This window comes from Gopherus evgoodei, chromosome 5, assembly GCF_007399415.2.
Source record: "Gopherus evgoodei ecotype Sinaloan lineage chromosome 5, rGopEvg1_v1.p, whole genome shotgun sequence".
Lineage (NCBI taxonomy): Eukaryota > Metazoa > Chordata > Testudines > Testudinidae > Gopherus > Gopherus evgoodei.
In genome coordinates this window covers 64,218,934-64,231,606 of record NC_044326.1, presented here as the reverse complement: position 1 = coordinate 64,231,606, position 12,673 = coordinate 64,218,934, and the positions used below count along the sequence as shown (strand labels likewise).

At 40.1% G+C, this 12,673-nt stretch overlaps 1 protein-coding gene across 15 annotated transcripts in view; it reads left to right on the top strand.

Moving 5' to 3' along the window:
• Positions 1–12,673, top strand: part of TENM3 (teneurin transmembrane protein 3) — a 2,266,571-nt gene that overhangs the window by 2,066,835 nt on the left and 187,063 nt on the right. The window lies entirely within an intron of this gene.

The window sequence follows — 12,673 nt, the reverse complement described above, 5'->3', positions numbered from 1 at the left end:
TATTGGAGCATGAGCTTTCGTGGGTGAATACATCTGACAAAGTGGATATTCACCCACAAAAGCTTATGCTGCAATACGTCTGTTAGTCTATAAAGTGCCACAGGACTCTTTGTTACTTTATTCGAGTTATAATTCAAGGTAACTGCTGTGAAGACATTCTCTCAGAGGAAGGTGAAAAAAATTAAGAATACATGTGGCCACTTGTGCTTCGGGGAGGAGAGGGAATTCCTTGATGACCCCCATAGGCAATTGTTTGAGACCTGTTACACGAAATTTGATTGCAATAATTATTTTAATGTGTAGATGCAATCATTATGAGCACATGGAGGGTATCAGATTATCATATTATTCCCATAACACATGAAAGAAGGGGATGAACAGCCCGAGACCAATCCTGTACACAAAGGCTTATAGTTTCTCCAGGAACCTGGATTAAAGCATATATTTTGGAAACAGCTAATCTCATTTTAAAGACTACAAGCTACACTGAGTTCACTGGCTCCTCTGATAAACGGTTCCAATGTTTAATTACACTCACATCTAGGAAATTGTGTCGTATTTCAATGCTGAATTTATTTAACTTCAACTTGCAGCTATTGGATCATGTTATGCCCTTGTTAGTAAAGTTGAGAAAGTTCCCACTGTCTATTTGCTTCATCTGTAAGTACCTATACACAGTGCTCAAGTGAACTCTGAGCTTTCTCTTTGATAACATGAATAAGTTGAGCTCCTTAAATATCACAATATCCTAGGTACCCAGTGCCAGTAGAGAGAGGACCATTTGCCTGTTTCTACCTGATATTTCCCTTTTTAGTATTATTGTTTATTATTAATTGTATTATCATAGCGCATCAGAGCTTCATTCAAGGTCAGGGACCATTGTGCTAGATGTTATACACAGAGCAAAATTACACTTCCTGCCCAAAGAGCTTACAAGCTAAATATACAACATGCAACAACAAATGGATACAGACTGTCTGATGGGGCATACAAAATATGATAGGCATTTTGCTGAATTAAGACCAATTAATCAGACTGTTCACGTCATATTGTAAAGTAATCTGTCTTCATTATTTACTACCCCCACCTGTTTTTGTATCATCTGTAAATGTTACCAACATCAATTTTTATATCGTTGTCTTGGTCATTGTAAAAATGTTAAATAGCCAAGAACCATTCCCTGGGGCAGTCTGATAGAGATGGCTCCTCCTCATTAACAACTACATGTTGAGATCTACCCATGAATCAGGTTTTTTGTCCATCTAACATATGTCCTATTAGTTCTATTTAAACTTTAAACATAAAAAATTTAAACTTCTGCACAATGCAAGTTTATTAATCAAAATGTCCACAGGATCATATGGAATAGATGTATCCTCCTGATTTGTTCCAAGTACAGAACAAAAATATCTATTGAATGTTTCTGTCTTTTCTGCCTCCAGTTACAATTTTAGCATCTATATCTAGCTATGGGACTATATCTGACAGAGAGCTTTTTAAATTCTTAATATATTTAAAAATGCTTTATTATTGTTTTTAATTCTATTGGGTATTGAGATTTCATTAATTACTTTAGCTTCTTTTATCAGTTGCCTTCTGCTTCCCCCCTTATTTATATATGTCTCCTCTTAACAGTAATGGCTTCTTGCCAATCATAAGTTTTGTCATGTTTTTTGGAATTATGGATCCAATAGGTGATCCTTGAAAAAATCCTAGTTTTTGCTAATGCTTCCCACTTTATATTTGTGTTCTCAGTCAGTTGTGCGAACGGTTACTTTAAGCTTTGGAAAATGAGGGAAGTGGTCATGCTCACCTTCTGACAGTCTGCCCTCAGATCTTTTAACGTTCCAAATATAAATATTACTGGTAGGTCTGTTTTCACTAGATAAGTGTATACTTTCTGCAGCACGTCTGTGATTCTTTTGTTTGGCAGGTGTCAGTAAATCTTGAGTTATCATGCATTATAGCTTCAAATTCTCATCTGAATACCATCATTATCTCCAGCTGCATCTTTAATCCTTGGATCTTCCCTTCCATGAGCTCTATCAGGTGACATTTCTTATATAAGTAGCTTCCATGAGATATCCACTAAAGAATGCTGTGCATCACAGGGCTTCTGCATCCAACCATCATCTTTGTCTCCTCTCCTCCTTGGGTTACTTCTAGTACTGCCTCAGTAGTTATTGTCCTCTTCTCTTCCTAGTGGTCCTACTGCTAGAGGGGAAAAAGGACAAAAATCCCTCCCAAACTCCCCCACTCAAAACTCCATTATTAGTAGTTCACTCAGCTAAATGCAGCAGGAACTAGCAACCAGAGACATACTCAGAGTCCCCAGTGGGCTTGTATTGGAGCAGCTAGCCCATACAGAAGCCCATTCTGCCATGTCTTTTCTGCTAATGTTACCTGCACAAAGTAGATTAAAGGTATAGTTGGTATGCCTACCTGCACTACAACCATACCTTTATTTGCTCTATAGACACAAACAGAGCCACACCACTAATGTGAAACAAGACTTCCCACAAAGGACATCTTTCCCCAGACAGCAAATTCTCAACACACACAAAGAGCTGCCCCTTATATATTGAGGCACCTGGGGTCACACTTTTGAGACTGCTGTCATCCTATTAGCTTGCCCTCACGTTTGTTCTCTTTCTGCCATTCCTCCACTCCCCAGCCCATATACGCACTCATACACATTCTTGGGCCTGTCTGGGTTTTTCTGCAGTTGTACAGTGTATAGTCTGCAGATAAATTCACTGGTTATTCCTCACTCCCAAGTGGTTTGATGACATGTCCACTTGTAGTCAGTGTGCTGATGAGGAGGCAAATATTGGCACACTTTGATCAAGATACGTCTATGATTTTTTCCCTTTTTATATTACTATTACAGAGAAAGAGAGAGAGAGAGATGTACTGTGATCAAAGTGACTTGTCTGCTTCCCCATCAGGACACAGCTAACACAAAAGCAAGTCCCTCAAGAAGAGTGCAGCAGCCAGTGGGTTAATTCAGTAACAGTCTGTATGCCTAGCAGTGGTTAAGATAATAGATTGTTTTATATCCACCATTTGGTCAAGTGCATTTATCAGGAAAGTTGAAATGTGATTGGGCCCTTTTTAGATAGTGCAGATAACCAGAAAGGGGTTGTGCAGACTGACACATGTGTCAGTGTGTATTTTAGGAGAATGTACTTAAAAGTAGAAGGTATGGCAAAGACAACTTAAAAATTAACAAAAATAATCTAATAAACATCTTCACAATCGCAAGTTTAACATATTATAAAATATCTTGTGTTGCTGCTATTGCTAGTAAAGAAATAAAAACCAGGGGGATCTCAACAAAACCCCACCGTAATAGTTCACAAACTCAGCAGTTAATTTAAAGAATAGGTCTTGTTATTGATATGAAAGAACATTTAAATAGATTTTTTTCCGATAAAGAGCATTCAAAAATCAAATCATTGATTTTATTTCTTTTTGTTTTAATTAATTAAATGCATTTAGTACTTGTGAAAGATGCTGCCAGATCAATAGCTCTGTAGACTGAATTTTTACTTATCTGCAGACCAGATATGGTATAGGCAGTAGTAGTGCCAACAGCCTGTCTCAGCCCTCTCCTGGAGGACTAGAATACCTCTTAAATTCCATGAGTAGTTGAATCTATTGGCTCATTCAGTCATGTTTGCCGAGACTGCCAACCTGGCTGCCAGTTACAGGTATAGTGGTTTGGGTGATATGGCCACTAGTCAACTAAGTAATGTTTTGAATCCATCAACTTATTTTATGTGGGCAATCAATCAAGTTCACATGGCAATTACTTCTGATCACTAGCAAACTGGGACAGGATTCCAACCGGTGACCTGGAAATTAAGGATTCTGTTGCACATTACCAGTTCTCTTTGGCATATAGTCCACCCTAGTTATTTACTTCTAATGGTTACTGATATTCATCGTACAATGTCACCACATCAGGATTCCCTGGGAAAACTTCCTCCTGGTGGAGAATCCTTGACAGTCTACTCCTAAGTTGAGAGAAAAGGTGATATGAGGCAATATCTTTTGTTGGACCAACTTCTGTTGATGAGACAGACACAAGTTGGTGCAATGAAAGATATTACCTCCCCTTGTCTCTCTAATATCCTTGGATCAACATGGTTACAACCACATTGCCTACTCCTAAATTGTTAATTCTGACAGAAATATTTCTTTGTTTAAAAAACTGTATGCACCTAACACCTTTCATATTCACAACACTTGTGTTTGTGTTTTCATGCTCATCATGATAGCTTTATTTTCTTTAACATTAATTAAAATGACCAAATAAGCCTATTATTTATCAAATGAAACTTCAATTTTTTCCTTAGATGAGTGGCTAGTGGTTGAGTCTCAGTAGTTTAACTGTTATTAAATGGATATCATATGAAATGCATAACAAATTACTTTCTTTTGTAGTATCAGAGGGTAGCCGTGTTAGTCTGGATCTGTAAAAGCAGCAAAGAATCCTGTGGCACCTTATAGACTAACAGACGTTTTGGAGCATGAGCTTTCGTGGGTGCATCTGAGGAAGTGGGTATTCACCCACGAAAGCTCATGCTCCAAAACGTCTGTTAGTCTATAAGGTGCCACAGGATTCTTTGTTTCTTTTGTAGATATTTCATGTACTTTTCTCATTCTTTCTGAATTAAAACTCAAAATTGCAAAGCAGTAAATAATTATGATACATGTTATATAATAAACTAATTTATATTTTTGTCTCTCTGCTGATCTCTTCCTTTTTTTCACTTTCACATATGCATGTGAAAGCCCTCAGTAACAATTAAATGACAAAATTAATTAAACGTAGATTAGTTTTTGAAAAAGAAAAGAGAGAGGTTTTGTGGTTGGCTACAGAATATGTATAATTTACTTCCAGGATTAAAGTGAATCGTTTATTTCACTGCTAGTGTCTCAGGTTAACAACTATTGAAATAGGTTTTGAAAACTGAGTAAAACTATGTTTAGACTGTTTTCTATCCCATTTCAAATGAATTCATCAGTTTCGTACATAGGCTGATGTGCATTTATCTGACAGTGATTTATGCAGTCAATGCTACACGAAGGTTAAAATGTCTGTTGTACTTGGGTAACGCTACTTCAATGGGTTATTGTTGGGCCAATTTGCGTTAGCTGCATAGAATATCTCCACAAGATGACTACTTCAGTGGGGTTGCTCTGGTGTAACTAAGCCCTAGTCTACACAAGAAAGTTGAACAGTTTGTGATTTTTAAATAGATTTAGTTAAACCTGTGAAACCCTCCGTCCAGACAATCTGTTTTGTGTAAACCAGGCTTATTGTGGTTTAGTTTATTAGAAATCTGTTTAAACTAAACCAAAATAAACCATTCTTAAATCAGAATGTGTGTGTTCAGACAAAAGTTTGCACAGGTTTAACTAATCAGTTTAAAATCCACTTTAAGTTAGATTGTTGCAACTTTCCAGTGTCAGTAAGACCCAGGACCATAATGGAGCCCTTTACCTGCTCCTTCCAATACAATCATTGTACCTATTATAGCCTTCATGTTGGATCATCCCATTCTCTTCTTCCTGGCTTACCATCAGAATGGAGCTATCAGTCATGGAGCCTATATGTTTAGCTTAGGCCATGTCAGAATTGCTCCTAAATTCACTGATTTTTCACAAATGAGGGAAGAACGCTTCCCTCCATTAGGATGCCTGTTTCCCAAGATGCTGATTGCCATAGAGGAAGAGCCAACTTTGAAGGAAGGAGCTGCAGAATGCCTATTCTGACATTTGTGCTGGTGCAGAGAAAGTATTTTCTTTACATTTTCCAGAACCAGAAGTAATCAAGGCTGCAGAGCTCAAGAAGTCCATATCCGTGTCATGGTCCAATAATCACTGCTCTACAGCCAAAATGCTTCTGAAATAAATGTAGTCCAATTTTACTAATTCTGGGTCACTGAGAACGAAAATGATGCTTAAAATTGTTGATTGGCTCTACTTTTCAAGATATGCTATTGGGTCAGTATATACGACCCTTGATGTGGGAATGGCGGAGGATAAGTGAGTTATAAAGGGAAGGGATCTCAATTTAAACCAGAAATGACTAAAAGACATCTTTGACTGGATCTATGACTAAATCTATGACTGGGTTTGGACAGTACTTGCTTTTTAGGCAAAACAATGAATGATGCAATCTGAAGCTGGTATTGCATCATGCATGATATGAATTGCATCATGTTATTCCTAGAAGTCATGGATGATGCAATCATAACGAAGCTTACATCACTCTGCTGAACAAATTGCCCTGTATCAGCTCTAGAAATCATACAGTGTCGTGCTCTCTTATTTGTCAGTGTTTGATTTTGCAAAGGGACACATTTCTGTTTAGCCAAAGTGAGCAGAGATGCCTCGTACTTGTGTGAACAGTGCAGATAACTTCTGCTATGTTTGTGGTGAAGTGACTTTTGCATCACAAAAGCGCAGTATAACCACTATGGTTAAGAAAGCCTATCACCTTTCTTTTGGCTGCAAAATTGGAGATCAGGACAAGAGGTTGGCCCCACACATATGCTGCAACACTTGTGCAACAAATCTTCGCCAGTGGTTGAACAGGAAAAGGAAATCTATGCCTTTTGCAGTGCCAATGATTTGGAGACAGCCAAGAGATCATCCCAGCAATTGTTACTTCTGCATGGAGCCACCAGTTGGGAAAGGTGTGTCAAAGAAGAAAAAGGGTACTGTGCATTATCCAAACATTCCATCAGCTATACGCCCAGTACCGCACAGAGAAGGACTGCCGGTTCCTGATGCACCAGAATCATTCTCACTTGAGTCAGACGAGGAAGAGGAAGAGGATGAAACTTCTGGTCCTGAACCATCAATGTCACAGGACCCACATTTTCTCCCATCCTCCTCCTCTGAACCACACCTCATAACACAAGGTGAACTGAATGACCTTGTCAGGGATTTGGAACTACTCAAGAGTAAGGCAGAGCTGTTGGGCTCCAGACTACAGCAGTGGAATCTCCTGGCAGGCTCTCAGGGCAAATGGAGCCCATCAATGCTTGCAGACTATTGCTGGACAGTGACAAGAGATGCTCCATTTAATGAATACAAGAGACAAGCCAAGAAGCGCCGAGTAGACACTGAATAGGACTAAACTATGTACATAGTAGTTTTTTGCCTTTCGTTTCATAATAAATTTTATTTATATAACCCTTTTGCTGATTTTTAAAGTGTTACATAAACAGGACAAGTGAAATATTATAATGTAAAGCAACCATAAACACATGAAAAGACCTAGGTTTACAATTTATGATTAAAACTCTACTATCTACACAATATACGTAGACATAAAATGTAAAAACTTAAATATCTTAGAAACGGTAGCCAATCAGTTGTTTTAATTGTCATCTTTGAATTCAGCATATCAAAATACATAATAAATATCACATTTGATCTCAGAAGCAGACGACTTCTAAAAAATTGTAGACCAGTGTAATCACAGATGCTCCATGTGCCTGTCTCAGGCCCTTAAATATAGAAAGGTGAAGAAGGCTGGTATTGTGGGTCTGACAGCCATGAATTCTAGTTTCTTCTTCTGGCTGTGACACAAATTTCCCATGTAACACTCAGCCAGTTACCTAACCTCTCTCTGCTTCAGGTTCCCCATGTATATAATCAGAATGGCAATATGTCACTATTTCACAGTGATGTTGGGAAGCTTAGTTGTTTGTAAAGTACTTTGATATTGTGTGAAAGATGCTATAAAAAGCAAACTATTGTTTAGTTATTTATTCATGAAAATTGGGGTTTAAATAGGGGTATGATGCAACCCTAACTATGGCACCATAATTACCACTTTTATAATGTTGACATGTTCCTTATAAATCTATGAAATAAGATTGAAATGTTTGCTACAGATTTTATGCAGTTAGTTACAAGAGTTGTGGGTTCAAGGAATTGGCATGCTAAACCTAGGAGAAAAAAAGATCAATCAATAATGACATTCATAATTTAAAAACTTCACTTTGGCAGGTAGGAATGAATGAACCTTTTGCAAAGCTTTTGATACAGTCTCCCACATTATCCTTGCCAGGTGGTTAGAAAAGTATGGACTGGATGAACTGACTATAAGGTGGATAGAAAGCTGGCTAGATCGTCGGACTTAACGAGTAGTGATCAACAGCTTGATATCAAGCAGAGTGTACCATAGGGTTACTGACTTTCTAGTTGCACAAAACCAAACACCCTAGCCCAACCCCTTCCCCGAAGCCCCGCCCCCGCTCACTACATTTCCTCCTCCCTTGGTGGCTTGCTTTCCCCCCACCCTGGATCACTTTCACTGGACTGGGGCAGGGGATTGGGATGTGGAAGGGGGTAAGGGCTCTAACTGGGGGTGTGAGCTCTGGGTTGGGGCCGAAATGAGGGGTTCAGAGTGCAGGAGAGGGCTTGGGGTAGGGAGTTGTGGTGCGGGAGGGTGAGGGCTCCATCTGGGGGTGCGGGCTCTGGGTTGGGGCTGGGAATGAGGGGTTTGCGGTGCAGGAGGGGGCTCTAGGCTGGGGAATGGGACTGAGATATTCGGAGTGCGTGAGGTGCAGGGAGTTGAGGTACAGGAGGGTGCTGGCATGGGGGTGAGGATGAGGGATTCAGGGTGTGGGAGGGGGCTCGGCTGGGGTTGTGGTGCAGGGTGGGTGAGGGCTCTGTGATGGGGACAGGGATGAGGAGTTGGGGTGAAGGAGAGTGCTCCAGGTTTGGGGCAGGGCTCAGGGCTGGGGTAGGGGCTTGGGGTTGAGGTACAGGCTTACCTCAGCCGGCTCCCAGTCAGTGGCACAATGGGACTAAGGCAGGTTGGCTGCCTGTCCTGGCACCATGCTGCATGCGCTCCAGAAGCAGCCAGCAGGTCCAGGTCCTAGCCCGGGGGGCCAGGAAGCTCCCCGCACCGCTCTCGCTCGCAGGCACTGCCCCCCGCCAGCTCCCACTGGTGCTCGGAGTGGGAGCAGCGCGCAGAGCCCGTCGCCCCCCACATAGGAGCCAAACCTCCTGACCGCTTCTGGGATACAACGTGATGCTAGGACAGGCAGGGACTAGCCTGCCTTAGCGCTGCAGCACCTCCAACTGGACTTTTAACGACTGGGTCGGTGGTGCTGAATGGAGCCGCCAGGGTCCCTTTTTGACCAGGTGTTCCGGTCGAAAACCAGACACCTGGTCACTGTAGTGCCCAGGGGTCAGTCCTGAGGCCAGTTTTGTTCAACATCTTCATTAACGATCTGGATGGATTGCACTCTCAGCAAGTTTGCAGATAACACTAAGCTAGGGGGGAGAGAGAGATATGCTAGAGGGTAGGGAGAGGGTCCAGACTAACCTAGACAAATAGGAGGGTTGGACCAAAAGAAATCTGATGAGGTTCAACAAGGACAAGTGCAGAGTCCTGCACTTAGGACAGAAGAATCCCATGCACTGCTACAGGCTGGGGATCAACTGGCTAAGCAACAGTTCTGCAAAAAAGAACATGGAGATTACAGTGGATGAGAAGCTGGATATGAGTCAACAGTGGGCCCTTGTTTCCAAGAAGGCCAATGGCATATTGGGCTGCATTAGTAGGAGCATTGCCAGCAGATCGAGGGAAGTGATTGTTCCCCTCTATTTGGCACTGGTGAGGCCACATCTGGAGTAATGCATCCAGTTTTGGGGCCCCCACTACAGAAAGGATGTGGACAAATTGGAGCGAGTCCAATGGAGGGCAACAAAAATGATTAGTGGCCTGGGGCACATGACTTACAAGGAGCGGCTGAGGGAACTAGGCTTATTTAGTCTGCAGAAGAGTTGGGGTGGGGATGGAAGGGGAAAGAGTATGGAGCTAGGCTGTTCTCAGTGGTGGAAGATGACAGAACAAGATGCAATGGTCTCAAGTTGCAGTGGGGAAGGTCTAGGTTGGATATTAGGAAAAACTATTTCACTAGGAGGGTGGTGAAGCACTGGAATGGGTTATCTAGGGAGGTGGTGGAATCTCCATCCTTAGAGGTTTTTAAGGCCCAGCTTGATAAAGCCCTGTCTGGGGTGGTTTAGTTGGAGTTGGTCCTGCTTTGAGTAGGGGGTTGAACTAGATGACCTCCTAAAGTCTCTTCAAACCCTAATCTTCTATGATTCTATGTATCTTAAGACAAGCAATTTGTAGGTATAACTAATTTTCAGTAGTTCTAATATTGCAAAAATCTATGGAACCCACCCACTTGTCATGTTATATTTACCTATCATACTTACATAATTTGTAAGAAGTTTTTGTCGTCTCTTAAATTTTTTCACAATTTTTTGAGTCTACCTTAAGACTGTGGGGTACTGATTCTCCACCAGATTCAAACCATAATTGGACACAGTGGAGAGTAACAGCTTCAGCACCCTGATTCAGAGACTTAAAAGTGGAGTGCAGAATCCAACCCTATCTATCTTACAACATTGTCTAATCTTTGACATTCTAGTTCTTTTTCATGCCATACATTTTAATTATAGTCTTTAAGGGGGAAATATCATCTAATTGTTATACTATCATATGACATTATTTTGAGTGTCTACATGTGGTGTCTTGAAGGCTCTGTAGAATTACTATAAGTAATATGTCTATGAACAAATCTGGACCACAGACGCTGGCTGGAAGTAGCTGGGCTGTGAGCTGGGCAGATAGGCAGAAATAGCCCCAAGCCCCTACTCCACAGAGGTGCTGTATATCTGCAGTAGTGTTGGAATAATTTTTATAGTAGGGTGCTGAAGGCAGAAACCATGTATTTGAGTTTTTATGATTACTTCAACCCAGCGAGTGTGGTAACACTCCTAGTTTTAGCGTCGATGTATATCTGTGTAGCTATCTTCAGAATGGATCTGTGCTATGGCAGATCTTACATCCTACAGGCTTTGTATCTTCCTTACACCCAACCCTCTCTTGTACAGCAGCTCTACATCACTTGTATTACAAATGGGCTCTCTGTTTTCGTGAAGGAGGGAGCTGGATCTGCTTTCTGTGGTATGAAAATAAAATGCCAGACAGAAAGAAAATGACTTTCAATTGAAATTTTAAATGAGAAGACAAATTGAAGAGGCGGAGAAGTTCCAGAATAATGTTTCAGTTGATAGGAACTGCAGAGGAAAAGGCTCTTGCATCAATCATAGGAAGTTTGTACAAGAGGAGGGAAATAATGCTAGACAAGTATAGCAATTGAACGGAGGAAGGAAGGAAAGAAAGAAAGAAAGATGTGATTTATGAGACAAACATTACTTTAGATTATCCAGTAAAGGAAAAGGATTTATTTTCATATGCTTGTGGTATGGCTCCCTGTTGTGTTAGTAATCATATATATATGCACCATAGTTAATTCTGTGACAGTTGATAATTGGTCCCTAATCTAAATCAGATAAAATTTTAAATAGACTTGAAAACAAAATCTTTCCCAGCTTTAGCCTGTTAAATTATCCTGTAGTTAGCTTGTTAAAATGTGCCTTAAAGCCCTCCATAGTGATTTTTTATCATATGTGATGACACCTATTGGTGTTGGAAAAGACTAAACTGATTAATTGTATGCTGCCTGATTGGTAATTTTTCTTGTTAATTTAGTAGAGGTTTTTGTTTTGTTTTTTAAACTCAACAAAATTGTATGGAATATTTTAACCCTGCCACTCTCTAAAAGGCATATTTCAACCTTACTATAATTTAGACACTTAGTTTCACACGGCAGCAAAGTAATTAACCAAACCCCTTCACTGGAAGTGGGAATGGTCTTCCAAGAAAAGAATATGCAAAAGCTCTATCCCTAATGCTCATGAGGGCAAAAAATCATTGGTTGCTAAATTACTATGATATGGATTATTAGAGACTATCAGAAACATGCAGCAATAATTGGTTTTTAGTCTCAGTAGACTGCTTGCATTCACAGTGTAAGGAAATGTAACCCTAGTCTGTTGTTCTGTTTAATACATGCATTTATATTAATAACATGTGAATACGTTACTTAAAAAATGTTGAACTACATTCAGTCAAAGATTGACAATATGTATGTGTTGAAGCCAAATCCATTCAGCATCTAGTTAGATCCTACCTAAGTCTGACAACTTTTTATGTAAATATTGTCAAGCACATCCTTAGCCCCAGATCGTTAAAAATAAAACAGCTTGCTTTCTGACCTCTGACTTATTAGCTATGGCTATTATGTTTTATTATGGCTTTTACTGTAGGAACAAAACATTTCCACCACTGTCTTGGTGGCACGACTTTGATCACCTGTGACTTACTCCAAAATGTAGTTGTACCACATAGTGTGAAATTGGAAAATCTGTTCTGTGTGTGTTCTAATGGATGTAACGGTCATTAAGTATATGAGTCTTCTGACGTTGTAATCAGATGTGATTCAGTCTGTTAAATATCCATGAAGCAACATCTGCTTCACAGAGTGACCTTCTGCTAAAGAATACTTAGCATCTATTAGCAGATCATAGTGCAGAGCTGCCTTATTTGAAATGCACTAAACTAGAGTAGTCTACTGCTGTTTAGAAACTAGCTTGTAATAATTTATTGCAGTTAAATAAAGCTTAAAAAAATCCATTAAATAATTATAGGAATTATATGCATTTCAAAAACCTTTGTGTTCTACTGAAATTACCCATTTAATTTCAGGGTTGGTTTGTTAAA